The following is a 22,755-nucleotide window of genomic DNA, read 5'->3' on the forward strand; positions in this document are numbered from 1 at the left end:
GTATGTGTGGGTGGATGTGGAAAGGCTCCTTTAGCTGATGAAGTGGAGTATACGTCCTGTAGATCGTACAGTCGCTCATCATCACAGAGGATCTGATCTCTGCTCTCGTCGTTACCTCCTGTGCTTCGCCACAAATAATCCCGTTACGCAACGAAGAGGAATCAGAATTCATACTCGGCTCGTCCTCCTCACCCTCTCCTTCCCTCTGGTTTCTTCTCCTCCCCCTTCATTTCCTCACTCCCACAGTCTTTTTTCATCGCTTTCTTTTCTCTCACATCCTCAACAAAGCAACACAGTCGATCAGAATCAAACACAGGAATCCTAAGACTCCAGGCTTTTTGAGGATCTTCATTCACTACATGTGTTTTGAACCTTAAGTCTCAGATTGAGATATTTTCTTTTCTAACTATTCTTTTTATCTGTTTTTAGAGGAGGCCTGAAAGTGCTGCCTCTGGTCTTAGGTCTTCGTTCTGTCACGTAACGAGCTTTTCAGTGTGATCTTAGAAAACAGTGCAACATCTATTGTTTGAGCCATGAGCTATTCTGACACCACGACTGACGATAACTCAAATTAAAATTCCCCACCTGACGCTTTCTTTTAAAGACGAACTCCAGAACAATAAATATGCATTTTCTTCAAAACAAAAGCAGAGGCAGAGACGCAGTCGCCTGGGTTTAATATTTGCTTCACCTCCTGGTTATTGCTGCTGTTTTATTTATTTGAATCTCATCTATTTGTTTTTAAGAGAGCGAGCGTCTCATCACCCTGTGGGCATCTATTTGTGATTTGAAACGGGTTCAGGATCTGAAACCTGGTCTTTGATTCTGCTTATTGATTTAGAAAAACAGCTTCTCAGTGGCAGCACTCGCAGTGTTTTTACTTTGTATTTTTGTTTTTCTCCTCCTTCTAAGCCATGTGTTACTGTTGCTGTCAGTGATTAGCCCATGTGAAACACACTGTTTGGAAAGACACTGTATAAATACACATTTTATTACTGGTATTTACACTGGTGTTTCTGAGGTGGAGAAACAGCAGCAGCAGCTTTGGACAGATGCAGGTTGTTCCTCTAATGACTGTAGTTACTCTCCTCTTTAGAAGAAACACTAACTCCTGCCAACGATGAGCCAATGACGACAACAATACTTGACAAAATGCCAAGTAGTGCTTGCTGGTCAAACAGCACTGTGGCACCAGACATTTGGATCCATCTGGCATCAAGTTTGTGCCAATCTGTTTTCACCCTGGCCATGTGAGTTGTTGTTTTCCCACTCGGAGCTCTTGACGCTGGGAGAATGGGATGATCCCCACAACCACAATTGAAGACTGTTCCCTCGGCCACTGATGTTAAATCATAGATCAATGATTAATAATACACACAATGCAACATTTACCCATGTTTGTATTTATTTGACATTTTAATCAGAACCAAAAACACTTTTTCATTTATAAAATGTCTCCATTTTCCTCTGAGCCTGAATAGTTTTAATGAGTTTATATCTGACGTGCAAACTGCTTTTTGTAGAAATGTACAGGTTACCAGTTTAAAATAAGTCACCACACTCATTTTAATCCTGCATCCTTCTTCACTTACTGTATCAACAACTTATCAACCAACAAGCTGCTGCTTTGGACGACTGAGCAACCAGTCAACCAACCAGCAGTTTCAGAAGAAACTTAGCACCGTGTCATTCCTCTGCCAGGTAGCAACTAGCCAAGCAGCAAAACTCTTTACACACACGTACACACACAGTTTGGTTTACATATGTTGCTACAGGCAACAAAATAAAACCTGTTCTGAGTGAAAACAGCATTTTCTGCTCAGATACAACGTTGAACATGAGTGACATTAAGCAGCAGAAACACGTGGTAACTGATCACTGCTCAGTGTAACATGGTCAGTCACACACACTGACGGTCCTCTGAGACTCACTGTGTGGGGACCTGTGTGGCAGCTGAGCGGCTCTGCTGTGTGTGTGTGTGTGTGTGTGTGTGTGTGTGTGTCAGTTCGTCGCTGTGTATCATCGTTAATGTTACTGTTCGTCAGCTCTGAATATCTCTTAAACTCTGAATGCAGCAGAGTCGTGTTGCGTTTACTGCCACTGCAGAGGAATAAATCTTGTTCATGGATGACGCTGTTTTGCCACCAGCAGCTACTCTATGTGTGTGACACAGAAACTGGAGCTTTTTCATTTTCTTTTATTTTCTTTATACAACACTCATTTTTTAGTTTGGAAATGTTGGACGTGTGTGTGAAGCTTCCTGATCTGTCTGAGATAGAAAACAGCTTCATGTACGTCTGTATTTACATACTGTGCATGCATATTGTTACTATGGACAAAAACTGCTCCCAATGCTGCTGACCTGTGTGTGTGTGTGTGTGTGTGTGTGTGTGTGTGTGTGTGTGTGTGTGTTCTTTATTTTCTGTCGAACTCTGACAGGTGTCTGTGTTTCCCTCTCTCTGTGAGCCGCCACAGTCCAAAGGTGATCAGATGAAATTAAAAAAACGCAGCAACAAAAGCAAGTGGACACAGAAGCATGGCTCAACACACACACACACACACACACACACACACACACACACACACACACATTAGTGGTCCCTTTTCAGAGCAGTGTGAAGCTCTCCGGGGACTCGCTGTGCTTTCTATGAGCTGCTGCAGGGACGTTTCCACATGTGCAGAGTCGCTCATTAGCCAGCTCTCACACACACGCACATTAAGACACAAAGCATGATGCCGTAATGATTTGCGGTGCTCGGGACGGATGACGGCCTCGATGCTCTCGGGTCACCACGTGGAAAACAATGACTTCTGGCTGCGTCTCTGCTGCACGAAGGGAGAGTCTGAAATCCTGGTTATTGAAAGTCTGATTGATGGATTCATGGGATTATACATCGTGACATCCCCTTTTAAAAAATATTACAGTAGTAGAGGGTCCAGTCCAGAAGTATCTGGATCTTTTCCCAGCAGGGTTTTCACTTAAATCTCAGCTGGAAAACATCATCTGTGGTTAAAAAGCCCCCCCCCCCCTAAAAAAATAAACCACAGCACTTAATATCTGAACTTTAAATCTGCACAATCTCTGTTTATTCTAACTGTAACTGTGGTTCCAAAATGGTTTAAAAAATTGCATTTGTGCAGATTTCCTTGCAGAGTAACGTGCACAGATCTCCATATGCTACAGAGCTCATTTATTTATCAAAAAGCCAAAGCAGGAGCCTCATTAGAAACCTGCCATGGCAATCCTGAGCAGAACTCCAAAAAGACATCATCAAGCAGTCAGGCCATCACTGGACTGCTAATGACTTCCTTAATAAGAGCCACTGAAAGGCTCTATGCCTATGGCCACATTCAGTTTGCCTCCTCTGAGGAGCCTCCGTCCTTATTGAATATGTATTTGAGGCAGGATTGTGGAGCAGGTTCACATAGTAAAAGTGAGGCTTTTTAAAAAGGTGCTGTAGTTGGTATAATCTTGAATCTTGAAGATGAAGCAGGACTGATTTATCACCTGCTGAGTTCTACATCTTTTACATAATGACTGTTTGATGAGCTGCTAATCAAGTCACCAATCTGTCTTATGCTTTTTCATGTGTTTGTGTGCATTGATTATAGATGTGAGAGACTCACTTTTCACCTTTTATTTTTCTCTTAGACAACAGAAAACACACGTACAGTGTAGTGCTCAGCTCGTCGCTGCACATCCAGACTCCAATCACCAGAGCAAAGTAGCACTGTGAGTACTTCTCTTTACACTATTCCCATGTACTAAGAAAAATAATGTGAAAAACTAGAAAAACCTTGTGGTTGTATGCTTCTGAGTTATCGCAAAAATGTGTTTCTTAAGTCACAGTGGTCTTGACCTTTGACCTCTAACCACCAATTCTGATTAGTCCATCCTTGTGTCGAGTGGAAGTTTGTCCAGATTTGAAGAAATTTCCTCAAGGTGTTCCTGAGATATCGTGTTCACGAGAATCGAACGATGTCCTGATGTAAACGACAGACTGGTGGTTGAGAAGTTCTCAGATTCTTTACTCATAGAGGTTGTTTGTTCAGTGATTCCAGAGGGAAAAAAAAACGTGCGAAAAGTTGAAAGTTGAAACTCACATCTGGTCCATGACAAAGTTTCCCAATTACCAATTAGACCCCCAACTTTCCTAACACTGACGGCCCTGATCTGAGATTAATGGAAATATAATTAAACATGTTCGTCTCTAAAAGTTGTTGCACTTTTGTGTTTAAAATCTTAACAGCGGTCAGAGCGATCGAGCCATTCTCCCTAAAGGTCAAAATTTCCAACGATAATAAGGTAATTTGCTGATCTGAAGGGTTAATGATTCCAGTTTATGTTTGGCCCAACAGCTGCCTGCCTGCTTTGTGGTGAATAATGAGCAACGTGACCTTATTAAAGCCCAACATGATTAAAACTGTCATGAAGGAACTCAACATTATTCTCCACTCCATTAAAATATTGTTTTTAATCACAACTCTGCAGGTCTGCACATGCATCTGATGGTATTTCAATGACCTCTCTCTGTGCTATGCCATCATAGTCATTAGTCTCCATTCAAGTTATAATTATTTATTAAAGGAACTCTTCTAATTTCCACCCACTCAAGTTAAAGTGTAACAGAACCATGACAGAAAGTACAGTCTTTTATTTATGTGGAGTGAAATGTATACAGTCTTCTGTCTTTGTAAGGATATCTGTTCAGTTAAGGCAGTCGCAACTCTTTAAGAGACTCTGAAATAGTGATTCATTCATCACTAAGGTTTTAATTAAATGTCAGTGGTTAAGTGGAGTTAGTGAAGAGGGAAAAAAATGGACTAGGGTTTCAAATAGCTCATGAAGTAGTGTCACTTACAGCAACACAGATGAGTTTTACATTTTCTCCACTCACTGATGTTCCCTTCACAGTCATTCCTATGTTCCCACAATGTTACGTTCATATCACAATATGCACATAACAGGAAACCTGAAGATGTGTATCCACTTAATGTGACATGGGCTATTGTGGGAACTCATTAAAGGGGTTTTCTGTTCCCAAGCGCTGCCTCATGACTCAGTGTAACAGGCCTGAAATTGAGGGAACTTATTGAATGGTCTATGGAGCAGGGTTGTTGTGTTTGTATGGCTGTTTTGAAACTGTATATGTCTCTTTTGGGTTTTTGTCTGTTAGTTACAAAATGTCTCAAACAGCTGTAAATATTCCAGTCAAATTACTCATATTATTAATTTTACATTTTATCCAATGGGACTTACAAGTGAGGGACAGCACTAAAGCTTCAGTGCAGTAGGAGACTTTGAAGTAAGTACTAAGTGCTAAATCTATTAAATAAGGCAAAATGCAAGGAGATAAATTAAGCAAGAGCACAGTAAGTGCTGTTTGACATGTCAGGGTGTTAGAGGTGTTAGGACAGGAGGTGCTCTCAGAAGACATGAGTTTTCAAGAGATAGAGAGGGACGCTCCTGCTCTGATAGTATCTGGGAGCTGGAACCACAAACCAGAAGAGTCTGGACTGAGAACGCCTTGTTCAGGTAGACGGGTCCAGACCCAGGAGTCTCTGTAGGCAGCATTAGTGACTTGGATTTGATTCTGGTGGCCATGGGTGACCAGTGGAGGTCAATGAGCATGTGACCTTTTATGCTGATGAAAGACCAGAATGAGGCAGTGTGGCTGGTTTAATTATCACTAGACTTAAACTTATTTGCTTCTCTGGCTCATTTTGAAAATTTCCACTAAATTTTATTGACATCTTTTTTTTGTGACTTTGAATTTGGTGGGATTAACATTGCTCACCATGCTCAACGCCTAACTTTTTTTTTTTTTTTTACAGAAAATGTAATGTTGAAAAAGTTGAGAAAGGATGAGTCTAAAGAAAGAAAAAATGGGGAACAACTGAGTTGACAAATTAATACCTCAGCAGACCATATCCTCAGTGTTTTAGTATTCAGTAGTGCATTTCAGGTAATGGTATTTTTCTCTTGAAAATGGATGTTCATGTTCAGAAAATGAAGTCTACATTTCTTCCTTGGGTTCATTTAGGGGCACAGTGTCACATCTCCATATTTCCTTAATGACATTTACGATTCTTAATGACAGCAGGTGTGAAGGTATGCAGGAGACACTCTCACTCTCATAGCATTTACAGTTAATGTGTCATTAGATGCAGGAAAACTTGGCTTCGGACTGAACAGGTTCAGAATATGAATTTATGTGGCATTGGGTCTGCAAACGAGGTTATCTCTGTGCATGGCTGGACGTCCTTTCTCTCAGAGGATTGCTGTCGTAAAAGTATGGATTCATTTTGAAAATGCGAGTCTTGTGAGGAGTTGTTCAAACAGTCTGATCTGTACTTTGCTGCAGCAGCTTTCACCTTCCTTAGACCTGCTGCACTCAGCTTGTTGACATTTGATGGTCGGATGCTCCTTTCTGCAGCGGCTGTGCTCAGATCATCCCAAATTTTATTAATGTCACATTCATTACTGTTCCTATAACCATTCCTTCGTGATTCATGCTCTTACAGGGAGCCTGATCTTGTTAAAAGAACCCATCACTCCCTTGGAGGAATGGAGTCCAGTGAAGGTTATTTTTATATCACAATATTACATACAGTGTCTCTGTGGCCTTTAGAGACCTACAACAAAGTTGGATGAAACTTCCTGAGAGGTGATTCAGAACATTCCCTCCTTGGATGACTTGGCTAATTTAAATTATTTCTCGCCGTCCGTGGTCATGTGACGTTGTACCCGTCTGTTCAACAAGGTGTCCTGAAATTGGTTTTTTGTTTTTAGTTGGAGCAGCTGCACCTGCAAAGTTCAGCTAATTGATCTGTTGATGGTTGATGCTCCTGTCTTTAGTTAATCACAAGGGTTATTCATGTCATATGGATGGTATGGCTCATTTGGTTCTTGCCTTTACAGAGAGTCTTATCAGATGTACCCATCACTCCCTTGAAGGATTCTTGGTTAATCCCCTTGGTGTGCATCAAGCTGCTGTTGTACAGCTATTAATGGACTCAGTGTGTGTCACGTGAAGTCAAGTGGAGGTTATTTGTGTACCATAGCATCACATATAATGTCTCAGAGGAGAAAAGATGGAGAAACACTTTTGCAGAGGCAATTCAAAGATAAACCTCTCCCTCTTCAGATGGCCAGGAGATGTTTCTGTTCTGGTTTTGTTAGATATTCAGGCTGAATTCATCACGATGTGGTCTGGCTGTAAGTTATCATAGCCTAAGCCATCTGATTGCTTCCATGTTTTCGACCAACAGCCCTTGCCTCTTTCAACACAGTAGAATATATTGAATGGGCAGTTTTGTACTGGGGTCTGTTAGTTATTCACTTTTGAGATTGAATTCTTCCGGTCGTCCTGCAGCTGCTGATGCTGTTGCTGCTCCGGCACACATGGTCACTTAGGGATTTTCAGTAATTTGTTCACATTCAAAGAAAATGTAGAAACGAATCTCCTGCACATTTTAATATATCAAAACCTATTTTCTTTTTGCAAATGTAGTTTTTATATTTTTCTGTTCACTGACCATATATATAGAACAGTGATCGATATGAGCATGGAAATATCTAGAGAGTAGGTAGACAGATTGTTAATATATGCATGCATTCATCCATCTATCTGTCTGTCAGTCCATTCTCTGCCCACACTGCCTTCTCTCTCTGCCCTCATGTCATTTGTTGAACTGAATAAACTCAATTTTCTCTGTATAATTGAAATCTGCTGGGTTTAACTTTCTTTCCCTTACTGCCCTGTTGGCTCTTTATTCTGTCTCCTGCTTCGTTCCTCAGTTGTCCCACTTGGTTATCACTTCTCTCTGCATTTTTTCTTCATCATTTAAACCCTTGTCAGTCTCTTCTTCCTTCTGACCAATCCCTACCTCTCACCACGCTATTATCATCCTATTTGCAATGATCTTATTATGCTTTCCAATTCATTTTCACACCCCGACACTCTCAAAAGCGTCACTTCTTATCATTCCATTATCCTCCTCCTCCACTTTTCTGCTTTTCCTTCTGCATCCAAAATTTTCACTCTCTGCCTTGTTGTGCTGTCTCTCATCACGTTTATTTTAGAGCTTATTCCATTTCCTGGAAGTCTTACCAATCTGCTAATCGAGCCTGTGTGTGTGCTTGTGACAACTCTGTCTCTCCCTATTGAAAAGAAGCGAAACAAAATGTTATCACCCCAATCTTGGAAATTTGCTTTCACTTGAGTATATTTCAAAAATAAATATGAATATGTTTGTCTCTATACGAGCGTCTATGGCGTTTACAACTTTATGTGCATTTATGTAAATCAGTGCAGTTCCTGGTAGAGAGGATTTTCAGTTTAGAAAGAGAGTAATGCATTTCTGTATGGAAAATATCTTTTCCTAAATGTCTTTTCATTTTGGGGTGTCTGTTCTTGTTCCCAGAGGACAGCTTATCAAATTCATCAAAAAGCAGAAATGGACAGTCTCACAAATTTTGCTGAGCTATATCTTAGACAGTCATCTCTTTATTTCACTGTCCTGTTCGCAGCCTTTACCCATTAACTCCTTTTTGCAACACCAAATTGAAATGCTAAAAGTCACAAAACTTCGAATGGAGCTTTTGTTAATCAACTCTGAAATGTCTTTACTTACCACAGCACTACTCAGCTCCCCTGGAGAGAAGGCAAATGTTGCATGGTCTTTTTAATTTGTGCACCCTATTAGGCCTTTGTCAGGCAGAGAATGGCAGTCTCGTTATCATCTTTCCTTGTTAACTTCCTTACATGGAGGCATGAAAACCTATGTCTTGACCTCTCTTCATTTCAAAATGAAAATCGAGATTCTGAATACAGGATAATTAATCCTGGGCGAGTGGTGCAACTGCAAGAGTTGACAGCATGTAAGAGACCCACAGCAGGCTTTGACCCTAATTACACAAGGAAAAATAAACAAATTCATGGTCCTCCAGTTTATCTGAATCTCCGAGAAAAGCTGTTTTTTGGGACTAATCTGGATTTTTTCTGGATTCTAACTCCTGTATGGGAAGAAGAACTAATCTGGATCTGATCTCTCTAAAAATCTTAATAGAAGCTGCTCCTATCTTCAGGAATAATATTTGATATAAATGAGAAATTCTCTAAGGACTCCATCTGGATATTAACACATTAACTCTTCTAGCTCTCCAAGGGAAGTCCTGTCCTCTGGAACCCATCTGTATCTGAAAAATAGAAACTCAGTTGGATCATTAAAAGAAACTACATCTGTCCTCTGGAGCTGATCTGTAGTCTCACAGCAACTAGTCCTTTTTTTCTGGAGTTGATTTGGACTCAAAAAGAGTTTAGTCCTTTTCTCTGGAACTCATCTGGATCTTGATGGAAACGTGTACTGTCCTCTGGAACTCAATTTGATTTGCAAGACAGTCGATGGAAACTTAATGGAAACTTACCCTGTTTCCTGGAACTCCCCTATATCTTGACAGGAACTATTTCTGTCTCTATATTCACTGGTACTACTCCTGCTCTAAAATTCATCTGTATCTTCATGAGAATCCGTCCTGTCTTTAGACTGCCTGTAGATAGCTCTCGTAAAAATAGCTTTGGTGGAATACTTGAAGAACCTAGGAGCTGTTCTGGAGGGTCATGGGTGGCCATTTTCAATTAACTTAATGCAGTAAACTTTCTGTTATATTCTCTACAAAAATAAATTCTACTAATGTTATCTTTTTGGGATCCTAGACCTGGTGCAGCACAGAAGCTTTTAGGCAAAAATGCTTTATCAATCCAATTCCCTTGTACAAAATAAATGTAATGCTCACAAATATTCAACATGAAATGCTGCTGTTTATCTCTGGGTAATCCAAAGGTCCACAGAAAATTATTCACAGTATGATATAATCCACAACACAGTTGGAAATCTGTGCCACTCGACTCTGTCCCTACTGCCACTGACTGTTCTTAAGTGCTCATTAAGTTTTATTAAGTGCTGGCAGTAACCCTGAGGGGACGTGCATGTAGCTCTACATGCCCAGTAGACCCTGACCAAACATCACACAGTAAAAACAATATAAGTAGCAGGACCACCAAAAATCTAATTTGGCTGCTATGAACCTCATCAAACTGTTCACCTCCACTTCCAGGTATATCTAGGCTGTAGGCTGTCATCTTGAGTCATATGAAACAAACTGAAGCTGCAGGAATGTCAGTGATATACATAAAAAGCATGTATTTGCATAAAACTGTGATTGCTGCCATCAGTGACCTCCAGTATCTTCCATCCTGTGTTAATGACTCTTGGTTTAAGAGACAGCCCGCTGCAGGAAGTGTTGATGGAGCTGTAAGTGCAGCGTTCAGAGCGTTTCCAGGCACATCTGCTGCATTATCATGTGATGTTCTATATGACAAATATGATGATTATTTACACTTTGACACAAATGTTTTCCATTAAGATTCTCTGCTATTGGACATTACTACACTGTGTGTGTGTGTGTGTGTGGTGCTCATGGTATTTAGCTGTAAGTGTAGGATGGGATTATGCGCCTGTGGATAATTGGTCCATCATTGACGGGGCTTAAAGAGATGACAGACAGCAGATGTGCTGTCCTCTCTCCTCTGTGCTTTCTCATCCATTCGTCGTCCATCTATACCTTCACCTTCCTCTTCTTTCTTCCTGATCCGATCTTACCCATTTCCTGTCTTACAAGTTTAATTCCTATGTTTTTCCCCCTTTCAGCCCTCACATTTCTACCTGTTACTTCCCTCCCCCTCTCTTTCTTCCTCTTCTCCATATCTTACCCTCACTGTGTCCTCTAATTATGTTCTGCCTCTCTCCTCTCGTTTGTCTACTTAATTAACCCCACATTTTATCGCTCTGTCTCCCCTCTCATCCTCCCACATGTTCCTTTCTTCCTTCCTCCTCTCTGACATTTCCATCTTGTCACTCTATCCTCCCACCCACTCCTCCACTTCTGTCGTGTTGTTCTCATCCATTCTTTTTAGTTTTCACTGCTTTCTATCTATCTATCTATCTATCTATCTATCTATCTATCTATCTATCTATCTTATCTGTCACACTGAATTTCAATCTGGTGTCAGTTTAAACTGCCGTCACCCAGCAACCATGTCGGGTGCCATCGTGGAGGTCCAGAGTAGTCCATGTGTGAACAATCACCAGGCTGTAAACAAAGGGAAAGCTGAGGTAACTCTATAATTAAAATTGATTAGTTTCCACACTCAGGTTACTGTGACTTGGTAAACAAAACAAAATCCAAACTGTAATTAACATCATCATTTGCTTTCTAATTACCACAGAGTTACTCGATTCTAGTCACAAATGAGGCCACATTCACGACCTGTTAATATAAATTAAGATGCCGTTTGTTTTTCTGTAAAATTCCCAACAGCAGGTCCACAACACTAACTCTAAGATATATAGCGTGTTGTACATGTTACTAGCATCCAAAATGACCCATACATCAACTCTGTCTCCTTGAAATTAGGTTCATATACAAGACGTTTGTAATACCGACGTTCATCAGCAGCATCATTAGACCTCACTGCAGCTGCTTAAGGCAACACTGGCATCTCTTCCACAGATTGGTGGGGGGTAGGGTTTATCAGGGTTGGAGCCTCTATGTCAGCTAGCATTGTTAGCATGGCTGTTCTGTGTTGGTGTAGCCCACAGACTGTATAAAAGAAGAAGGTGTAGTCGCTGTGTTTCTGGTTGAACTGTGCTCTAACAGCATCTTCTCTTGCACTTTCACTTTGCCCCAACAGCTACAGCTTTGGGTGCTGCTGGATCTGGTTTAAACTGCTACGGTTTGGGACCATGCTCCTCCCCTTCTCCAGAAGCTTCTTTCATAATTATGATGTGGGTGGAGTTAAGTTCAGAGCTGCAGGGAAAGTTTCACTTTAAGCTATAAGGTGCTTGAAATTGCCTCAGAAAGACTTGTGTCCAGGCATCCCTGCTCCAGGCTTATGGAATGGATCCATTTTGCTTCTGCCCTCAGCTCTGAGTGCACTCATTAGATTTAACAGTGAGACGTGTAAACACACCATCAGTCAGTTCACAAACAGACGGCTGCCTGAAGGGACGCCACATCACCTGAACGCCCTCCTTTTTCGTCTGAGTATTCCTCCTCTTTTATCTATCTCCATCTTTTCTTTGCTTCTACCTCTTCATGCACTTTGCCTGCCTGCGTCTGAGTCTGCCTCTGCGGCCCTGCGGTTTGACAGCCTCTTGTGTAACAGAGGCTGACAGCGAGGGCAGAGAGGAGGGCTGCAGAAGCAGAAACAGCAGTTGTAAACGTGAGACAGACTGAAACAGAGGAAGGAGGAGGTGAAAAAGAAACAGAGTGTGACATTTTTCATGGTAGAATATGGGGCCTATAGGGGCCGTTAATCCACAGCAGAGAGCCGGAGAGCTGAGACAGATTCATGGAGGCTACGAGGAAGCATGTACGATGCTCAGTCACTGTGTGTGTGTGTGTGTGTGTGTGTGTGTGTGGGAATGAGAGGGAGAAGGCGGATGCAACACAAGCAACCGTGACAGTTGTATTCTGTCTCTCTGAAGAAAGACAGCGACCAGCCTGACCACATGCCAACAAACAAACAACACACACACGTCCATGCCAGGCAGGAAGATGTGGAGCTGAAGCAAGTGAAAAATCCTCCGGTATCAGGGGACAAATTTGTGTCTATTTTTATTTTTATTTTTCTGTTGGCAGGAAAACAGTCAGTAGCTGGAAGTCAGAAGGGATCAATGTCGTCTAAACATGAACCGCAGCTGCTCTAATATTCTCCCATTATACATTTTCTCTGTGCTCAGTTTGTCCTACATTAGCGGCACACGGTGTCAGAGTAACAGTATTTGACAGTGTGTCATGGTGATGCTGGCCTGTGTAACCCCTCACATGAAGCGCGATGTGATGCAACTTCTGGTGATATAAAGATCTGACAATGAGCAGAGAACGACTCTGAACCACGTCAGAAACTGTTTGATGGAGCTACAGTAACATGAGACTGAGAAACACGAGAAGAATCTAATTTTCCTGTCGTACGAGAAGAGGAAGAAAAATATTTAAAATGTGAGATTAATCCCAAATTTCTAGGTGAGATTAAGAAAATGTGACACTGACACAGCCATTAGAAAAATATGTTAGTGTCAGATGATGAAGAATTCAGTGCCTCTGTAATAACACTACTTGATAAAGGTCTTGGCAGATAAGCAGAGGAACATCAGGTTCACAGTGAAATCCTGAGGGTGTAGCTGTGATGTATCACCACCATCATCTTCAGTTACACAGATAAATACAAATGGAGAACTTTGTCCTCCGGTTGAGTCTTTTGCGAGAATGTATATACTGTATATTTATATACAGTGACCTAAACACTGACCTCCGTCCAGTCGTCTTTCTACTCATTTCTTCCTCTTGTTTCTGTCTTTCTTTCTTTCTTCTTTCTTTTAGTTTCCAATAAATTTTCAAAACTTTAATATTAAACACTCTTAAGTAGAAAAGGTAAAGGTGTCTGAATACTGAAGCCACAGCAATGTGACAACAGATCAGTCAACCTCTGTTCCAGACATGTTCATCATTCAGTATGAACAAATTAAAGGACGAGCCCAACAAATATGTCAATCGTCAGTCTTTTTTTATGTGAACCACAGAGCCTCCAGGGTTCGTCCTGTCCCTGATGACCCCGCTGAATAAATTTCCATTTTGGTCTTCAGATATCTTCAGGCTTTTTTCCTTTTCTCTCTGCTTTCTCTTATTTGCTTTTTTTCCTCCTCAGTTCCTCTCAGCTAAATATTCCTCTTTCCTTCTCCTCTACTGTTTCTGAATCTCTTTCTCTTCCTCCTTACTTTTCTCTTCGCCTCCTCTTTCTTCATCCCCTCTTTTTCCTTCTATTCTAAGCCTAAGTCCTCGTCCACTAACTCCTGTGTCCTTCTTTGCACTTTTCTTTTCCCCTCACATCTCTTTTCTCTCTTTGCTGTCTCGCCATTTCATCCTTCTGTCCTGATTCACATTCATCCTCATTCATTTTCTTCTATCTTGTAATCAGCCTTTTGTTGCTCTCAGACTTGAATTTCATTTTCATTAAGCAACTTAATTAATTTTTTCCATTTGTGCCAAACAAACACAAACACCAGGAAAAGGCAGTCGCTTTCCATTATTTGCTTTGCCTCTTTTTCAGAATGACTCAGTGATTTCATTATCAATTCATTAGCAATTTTCATTCCTCCATGTTCTTCCCTAAGTACAGAGAACCTGTTTCGAAAAAATATAGATAATATAGATAATGAACAATGACCCTGTTACAACTTCATACATGACCAAAGTCTTTGATAAATGTTACACATGTACATGATTTGTTGAAGGCATATCACATCAGTAGCTTTGGATTTGAGTCTTCAATGCTTTGAATCACCCACCCTCTAACTCCACCTGTAACCAGGTGGGTGTAACGAAGCTAAATAGTTTGCTCTGTCAGTCCTGCTGCCAAAATCCAGATTAGACAAGAAGAGTTTGTTGATAATCTCATCTGTGTTGTCTGCAGTTTTCATAGTGGCAGAGTTATCCAAGCAGCAGAACATGTCATCTGTTTGCCTTCAGGGCAACATACTGTACAGACCGTCCTAGCTTGTTGGTGGAGTTTGTTGTTGCTGTATGCAGCCGGAGAAGAAGACCAGTCCAAATGTACCAAGCATTTGTTGTAACTCCTTTATTTAGTTTGTTATTTTGTATTATTTAGTTGTTACTCACTTATCCTGCAGATATAATAGAAAATATCTGAACAATGTAAATACTGGACCAAGAAAAAGCAACAAATCATCGTTTTTCTTTTAAATCTATATCATAAGGATTCAGTGTCTGTGTGTATCAAAAATGATGGCGATCTGAGATTCCTAACGTGCTGTTCAAGAGGTGTTTTCATGGAAAATCAAAGAACCACCAACCCTTTGTGATTAATGACTGAAAAAAACGACGCAAGGAAAAACTTGTAGCTTCACACTTTGACAGATTTCAGTGGTTTTGTGCTGAACTCAGCTGGTACTTTAGGTGCTAAAGGGAATGATAAAATCCCTCTGTGGACATTAATCAGCTAATTAGAGCAGTGGCAGATCAGAGAACATATAGTAATAGTTTTAACAAGTTTGGAAAACACTGGGAAAATGAAGGAAACTGCTCAGAAGGAGCTCATAATGTTTATTTTTAGAGCTGAACACCAGCAGAGCATTAGCTGTTGAGTGTGAATGATTATATAGATGCAGATATTTTACCTCTTTCTCCAGTGCTGTTCTTGTTCCCATATTCGTCTGTCATTAATAATTTCACTTTGCAGAGTGAGGAAATCCATTATGCTCCTTGAAGCAAGGAGCGACTCAATTTAGAGTCTGGTCGTACACACACACACAAACACACACAAACACTACCCTACAGGCATGCACACATCATCATACAGTACATTGAGATAAGACAGAGTGTACACACACATGCAGCGCGCACATTAAAGCACACACTCTTGAAGCTTAGAGATAAATGAATGAGGCAGAGTTTGATTGGGTTGAAAGGTCACATCATTCATGACGTGGTCAGAAAATAAAGCTGCAGGCACCAAGAGTGGACAACAGCTGCAAGATAAGAAGCAACAGTAATGACTCATGTGAGGAAACGAGAAACTAGACCAAGACCCAACAAGCAAAATAAGACAAACTGTTCTTTTTTTACATTCGCACAGCAAATTCAGAACGAGAACCTATAGAACAGATCAAATAAACGTCGGCTCAGGGAAATATTGTTGTGACATTTTTCTGTAAATGGTGGAGAAAAACAACAATTCCCAAAGCAAGAAACAAAGTAGAGCACAGAACAGAAACTGACCTCTGATGATAGGAATGCTCCATGAATGATTTGGTCCTGTGTGCAGGCACGTAGCTTCGCCCCACGGCCCATTTTGGTGATATTTGATAAAAACTCATTTGACATCCATGAGATGAAGGTTACATCTCGAACATTTGACACCGACACAGATTCCTCTCTCAGCTCACAACCCTCCAGGGGAGATTTACATCCATCCATCCAAAACACTGTTATAATCAACATTTTACATCATTTTACATTAATAAATTAAATGACCTCTATTTTAAAATGGTTCACTCTTACAAACCCACAGAGAATCATCATCACAGACAGCAGTTTGTGTTTGGTTTTTCACAGCCAACAACTTAGCGCTCTCATTAACTGGGTTTCCAACAGCAGTAGCAGGCAGCTGTTCTCGGCATGTAGAGTACCTGCAGCAAACGGCAGACAGACACAGTTAGAGACAAGCTGGTGAACACAGTGGAGCATTTAGCAGATAAAGAGGCAGATGTTTCCCTCAGGAGGTGGTGGAGACCAAAACTGGAGCTAAAAGAGAGGGAATACTGGACTCAGACCAGATGAATGCTAATGTTGTTTTGTAGATAAATAACTGTTTACTTAACAATAATCAGTTATTTAAGTCAACAAACTCAAGTGAAACAGATCAATAGATTATGTACAATCTTGACTTTTGGCGTCTACTTTCAAATCTCATCACTCCCCGGAAAGATGCACCAAGCTCAACACAATAGGGATTGGGGAGTGACAGTAAGAACTTCCCGTCTTGATGAACACAGACTCAGAGCCTACAGGTGGGTGTGGTGGTGCAGGTGGGGCTTTTTAAATGCTGTATGAAGCTGTATGAGACTGCATGACTTTCAGGTGAGCGGTGCAGCGGCCGGCACGGCAGTGAGCAGAATGAAAGGGGTTTTAAAAAGTCGGAGAATGAACCTCTGAAGCAGTTTTGTGTTACAAAGCTCAAACTGTCCCTCGCTGATCCCGACATTAAACTCTCTCAGGGCTCGTGACTTCCTCAGCAGGCGATCCGCTCACGGCCGACTCAGCTCAATTCATGTTAGGCCGTCAACCCTCTGACATTTCCAGTCGCTAAGCAGATTATGGAGACATATCCGTGTATTCAGAGCCTTATTTAACTGGGCCGAGCTGACTCTGAGAGCTTCCCTGGTTACTGCAGAAGAGAAGGGAGGGGTTCGAGTACACTGAGACTTAGATTTCATATGTGAAGAGTTTCCTTGTCCTGTGACTGTCAGTTGATTATGGTTGGTCAACAGTTTTGATATTTATCAATTATTTATATTTATTTATCACTGGCTCCAGCTTCTCATGTGTTTTGCTCTGTTGTGTATCATTGTAAACTGAAAATTGTGGGGTTTCAGACTGTTGGTTAGACAAAACAGTTTGTGACTAAATGAGGCCGTTGAGGAAACTATCGTTGCTCTCCTAATTTCATGTTAGAGGTGGACTGGGACCTTTAGGACGATCACAGAACAGCCTTCAAGAAACAGTTTGACATTTTTGGAAATTAGTTCATTGGCTTTATTGCAGAAGGTTAGATGAGCAGAACGATACCACTGTCTCGTCTGCATGCTTAATAATAGCTTAGCATTAAGACTGGAAAAAGGGAACAGCCTGGCTCTGTAATAAGATATTTTAGAAGATTTAACTTTCAAAGGAAAAAATCTCCCCAATTAATTCTTTGATAGCAGCAGTTGCGGAAACAGTCTCACCTCAGGGTCCGTTTTTTGGCTGATCTGAAGCTTTCATCATATCACATGATCTTCATCAGCAGATGGAGTCTTCCTAATCATTATAAATTATCAAGTTTTACATTTTCTGAGCACTTGAAAGTCTTCTGAGCTCTTTAAACCTGAGGATCGAAGTTCAGTTTCATTAACTTGCATTAATATTTGATCAGCTAGTTAGAAACCTTGAATTCCTCACATATAAACTGTCCAGACATGAGACTCAACCAGTCACTCTGTGTTTTCCAGCAGCAGCAGCAGCAAAGATTGATGAGTGGAGAAAAGAAAATCAGAAAGATCAAACTGTAAATGTCAAGCCTTGTAGTCAGAGCTGTAGAAAGTCAGAAGTCATTCTGGGCAAATGACAAAAATCAGGCCGTGAAGCAGAAGCACATCAGGCCAACTGGGTTCAAGGGAGAGGACACTCACATCATAAAGACCGTTATTATAACATTCATTTATTAAAACTGCAACACATTAACCTCAACCAGTGCCTTACTGAAAGGTTTATATTCACTGTATAATGTATGAAACACTGAACTCACTGTGGATACTGGAAGATCGTTTCTGCCTTTAATCTGTGTGGTGAGGGTGGACTCACTGAGCGCGCTCAGTCAGCTCTGCTCTACTTCACACACACACACTGTTATTCTCCTCTGATGTGGGTTTGGTGTGTGTGTGTGTGTGTGTGTGTGTGTGTGTGTGTGTGAGAGGGAGATTATGTCATTGTGTGTGCACACTCTTCTGCTTCCTATCTTTGTGAGGACCAATCTGAGTTTTAGACACTGGCTCTGAGGACATTTCTGAAAAGTGAGAACTTTTTGCAAGTGTGGACATTTGTGAAAAAGAAGAGAATTTTCTGACAAGTGGGGACAATTTTAAAAGTGGGGACAGTTTGTAAAGTGAGAATGTTTGTGGAAATTGGAAACACTGTAGGAGAATGGGAACAAGATGTTTTTAAAAACTGAGGAAAAAACAGTGGATGGATCATTTAACTGAGGTTCCATCTTTATCAACATGTACATCACTATTATTGAATATTTCTCTTTTTGTGCTTTATGAGCATCTGATAAACGGGATTACTCTGTGCAGGTTTGATACTCAGATGTATAAAAGCATTGTGTGTATTATGTGTGTGCGAGATCCATGTTCATCTTGTTTTCTTCCTCATCAGGATTTTTCCTCTAAACTGGTTTTCTATAAACCAACCAGAGATTGCCCGTCTCTGCCAATCACCATTATAGGCTGTTTAGACCAGGGCTGATTGTACATAACTCTGTGTGTGTGTGTGTGTGTGTGTGTTTTGGTTAGGGAATGAGCTATAGCGCTTGTGGCTGTATGTTTGCTTCCCTTATCTATCCATTTCAGCAGATAACAACGTAAAGCCCTGATAACAGGAAGATTGAGGAGTGATAGAGTGAAGGAGAGGAGGAAAAAGAGTGACACGTCTGTATACAAGCAGAGAAAACAGGAGATAATGGAGGAGGTGTAGGGACACTTGATTGGTTTCCAGCTAAGTGTGTTTTTTTTCCTTTGCACGTCTCCACATAGCAGATGAAAAAAATGATACAGTAAAATTCAATAAAACACCCTCAAACCGTTTAAAACCAATTTTCATGCTCGTTAGATCTGAGGCAGATTAGATATAAATTGCAAAGAAAACTCATGAAAGAGAGAAAGAAGATGTGCTGGTCGTCTCCAGTTCATCTTTTTTTCTGCTGGTTTAATGACTGCATTGGTTTCAGAGCAGAATTAGATGTGTGTCCAGTGTTAGACAATCAGTCTGAATGCCCTGTATGTCTAATGACAGAAGACACTGATTAAATTCTAGATGACAGTCTTTTCAGGATGAAAAATGTAGCGTGAATCGTACAGTTAATGTGCTCTAAACCAAACCTTCTCAGTAAGCAGAAGTAAACCCCAGTAAGTTCATGAATTGTGGGTGTTTCGTGAACTGTGGCAGACACAGAGACATCAAGGAATGTCTGCTGTCGGCTAATTAATGACCCAGCTGCTTTGTTCTGAATTCCTAGATTAGCCAACAGCTAGCATGCTAACTGTTGGCTTCTAGTAAAAAACAACACTGTGGAGGTAGATCTCACATGGACTCTCTTCTTCACTGCTTATTATAAAGTACAAAGAATAAAAAGTCTTTGTGCTGCTGTTGCTTTGATGTCAGAGTGTTTTAGCTGTAGCATATTAAGTTCCATTAATTAACGAGCCGGCTGACACGAGTGTCATGAGGCAGGAAACTGGGAATAAGAGAGAGGGAGGAAGGCAAACACATAAATTAATGAGGAGAGTGAAGGATAAAAAATGACAGTTGTAGAAAACAGAGTGCAGGATGAAGGACGAGGAGTGGTGAGAGACAAAATGACGACCAATTCCCAGTCGTGTTTATTTCTTCTTCAGCTTCTCCAGCTCTGACCTGAGGGAATATACACAAAGATTATTGTTCCAAATATAGAATATTTCACGCATTTCCACAAAGATTAATATCCACGTCTTTAAAAACACCCCATTTTTAAAATAGCCTGTAAGAGTCCGTTTAAAATAAATATTCCTCCAATTTAACCATTAACCATAAAAGATTTCCTGAAAAGACTTTGATGTATCTATTTTTTTTTGTTTATTTTTTATGTAGGTAAGGCAGCTTGTCTGTAGCCTGAGAGGCAAAATCCAGGGCAAAAACCCATCTGAAAAACACTAACTGTACCATGTTCCTGCTGCTGGATAAGCTCATATTTAATAATTCAAAATAACATTCACCTTCATTTCGTACTCTAAGTTCTTCTTATACAAACTGGACATTTTCTTTAGTTACAGTATATTTATGCTGTTTTGTCTTATCTTCTTTATGTTTTTCCAGTAGACACACACACTTACAGCCTGGTCTCTGGTCTTATTTACTTTATATGAACACATATATCTGTATTGTTAAACTGTCTCCTACAGTGAGCACCCTGCTGTATATTTTTTAATGCACACCGTACATACAGTCACAAAGAGTCAGAGTGTTTTAAGAGATAATCTGTTTGTTGCAGATAAGTAAATGTGGGTCAGGAAACGTTCCAGAGGTGCGTTGGATTTACGCAGAGGAGGAGCTGCCTCTTTAAGTTGCATTTATCTGTTCTACCGGGGTCCAGAGATTTAAACAGGGACACCCCTCACTCTCCCTGTGGGCAGATGCTTCATGCACGGTCAAACAGACTCTGTTTAAAAGCCACTCTACGTTGTATAAGCCCCACGTTCTGCCTATTACACATCCTGACTGTTCCACACAGCTGTAGATTATTCCTTTTTTATGAATCTGAGCTTTTTCCCTCCGGGTTTCACCGCACAGCGAGTCTAACAGGATAAGAACTTTTATCTCCTGTGCTATTAACTCGCACGCAGGAAAAATCTTAACACTTTAACACAGTGTCTTATTGCCTTGGCTAACAGCCTGAGAGTACTGTAGAGGAGTATTTTTAGTCCTGATCAAACTGATTTCTGGCTCTGATTATGTTGCTGTGATGAATCAGAGCTCAGAAAGTTCAGTTAAAACTCTTGGTCTTCCTGTTGTCTCCACCGCCATTGATCTCTCCACCTACACAGGGAACAAAGTCAAGCCCCTTGGGACATGGAAAGGCATTCGGGGTATCCTCAGAAATAAACCAATAAGTAGCAGCAGAGAAAGTCAAAAAAGTAAACAGAGAAAGTAAATTACAATATTTTAATGATAAAATAACTTCTTGAATGCGTTTAACATTATAAACTGAGCAGAATATTATTCAAACATGGATTTTCTTTTGAGTTAAATGTATTCAGTCTGTCAAGGGAACCAGTGTTAACACAGTTTTGCATTTATACATCTGAGTGCAAAGAGAATTTCCCCTCAGGCTCCATTATGTTGAACTGGACAGCTTGCTGAGTGTTGAATATATGGAGCGGCTTTTTATTTTCACTTGAGTACTGTGATAGTGGTTGATATACCCAGAACAGCACGAGGGTCAGAGGTCACACTGCTTTTTTCATATATAACATTTTATGTAAAGAAATATTCAGGGGCTTGAGCAGTGATGTTGAAAAGTGTGTAAAGGAAAGGAGAGAGTCCGTCTGTTGACGGTCTTAGTTTAATACAGGCTAGTTTTTCTTGCTTATTTGCTTTGTTTCAAATTCAACCAATGAAGTGGCTTGACTTTGTCAAGGATTGAGGGAGTGTTGTATAAAAGACATTGTATTTGTGTTCTTGGCCACACAAACATAAATCTGTAAAAGACTCTATAGAGTTTTGGTTTAAATGGGAATGTGAGAACAACTCATTGCTGCTCATTGAGGAGTTTGTTAGCGATAGTTCTGGTTTTGTGCAGGTTTTTAGTCTGTACGTGTGTCAGGGTGAGAGCCACAACATGCTGCAGGACGTTTCACAAGCTGTTTCTGTTGGTGCTGTAGAAGAGCACCTTCTGTTCATCATCCGTCACAGTGGGAGAGACACCCGGTTAGCTTTGTATGTTCCACATGGTTTCCCATCACATGTACAGTATGTTTCTACTGGGAAAACCAAAGGGAAAATGTCAGAAAATGTCCCCACAGTGCAGCATTTTAACAGGTGTTGATTCTTGTGAGGACCCTCACTGTTCAGTTTTCTTTGTAATGCTTTTCTATAGATTTGGATCCAAAGGTGATTATTTTCATTTTAGATCAATGATATTAGCATTTTCACTAAGTATATTTTTAGAAGAATACTTTTTCCACCTTGAGTTCTGTCTGCGTTTTGCTTATGACTTATGAATGTTCATTAACTCAGTATCATTATCGTCAGTTATCAACAGTAGCCTTAAAAATCCAGTAAGATTCAGGCCTTTATTTTGTCGATACATGAGTAAGTCAAATGACAGAGTTCATGTACAAAACAAATGAATATAAAACACAAATAACAGTAACAGTCTTGTAAAAATAACCTGTACTACTTTGTTTGCTTCAAATCTCAAGACCAGATTGGAAGTTGTTTTCTGTTGGTGCCACAAAGGCCATTATGTAACAGAACCAAGTGTGCCAACATGTACAAGTAGGACACATAACAAGCGCTTTCAAATGGAAATTAAAGCCCCCACACATGTCTAAACACACACACACACACATTAGCCAACACAGAAAATAAACAGCATA

At 40.5% G+C, this 22,755-nt stretch overlaps 1 protein-coding gene across 1 annotated transcript in view; it reads left to right on the top strand.

Annotated features, from left to right (window-relative positions):
* npy2rl (neuropeptide Y receptor Y2, like) overlaps positions 1-22,755 on the top strand; it is a 93,417-nt gene that overhangs the window by 12,486 nt on the left and 58,176 nt on the right. Inside the window, exon 3 of the mRNA XM_018663244.2 lies at positions 3,653-3,733. The gene's annotated coding sequence lies outside the window, so the exon portion shown is untranslated. The remainder of the gene's footprint in view (positions 1-3,652; positions 3,734-22,755) is intronic.

Source organism: Lates calcarifer, unplaced genomic scaffold (assembly GCF_001640805.2).
Source record: "Lates calcarifer isolate ASB-BC8 unplaced genomic scaffold, TLL_Latcal_v3 scaffold_37_80, whole genome shotgun sequence".
Classification (NCBI taxonomy): domain Eukaryota; kingdom Metazoa; phylum Chordata; class Actinopteri; family Centropomidae; genus Lates; species Lates calcarifer.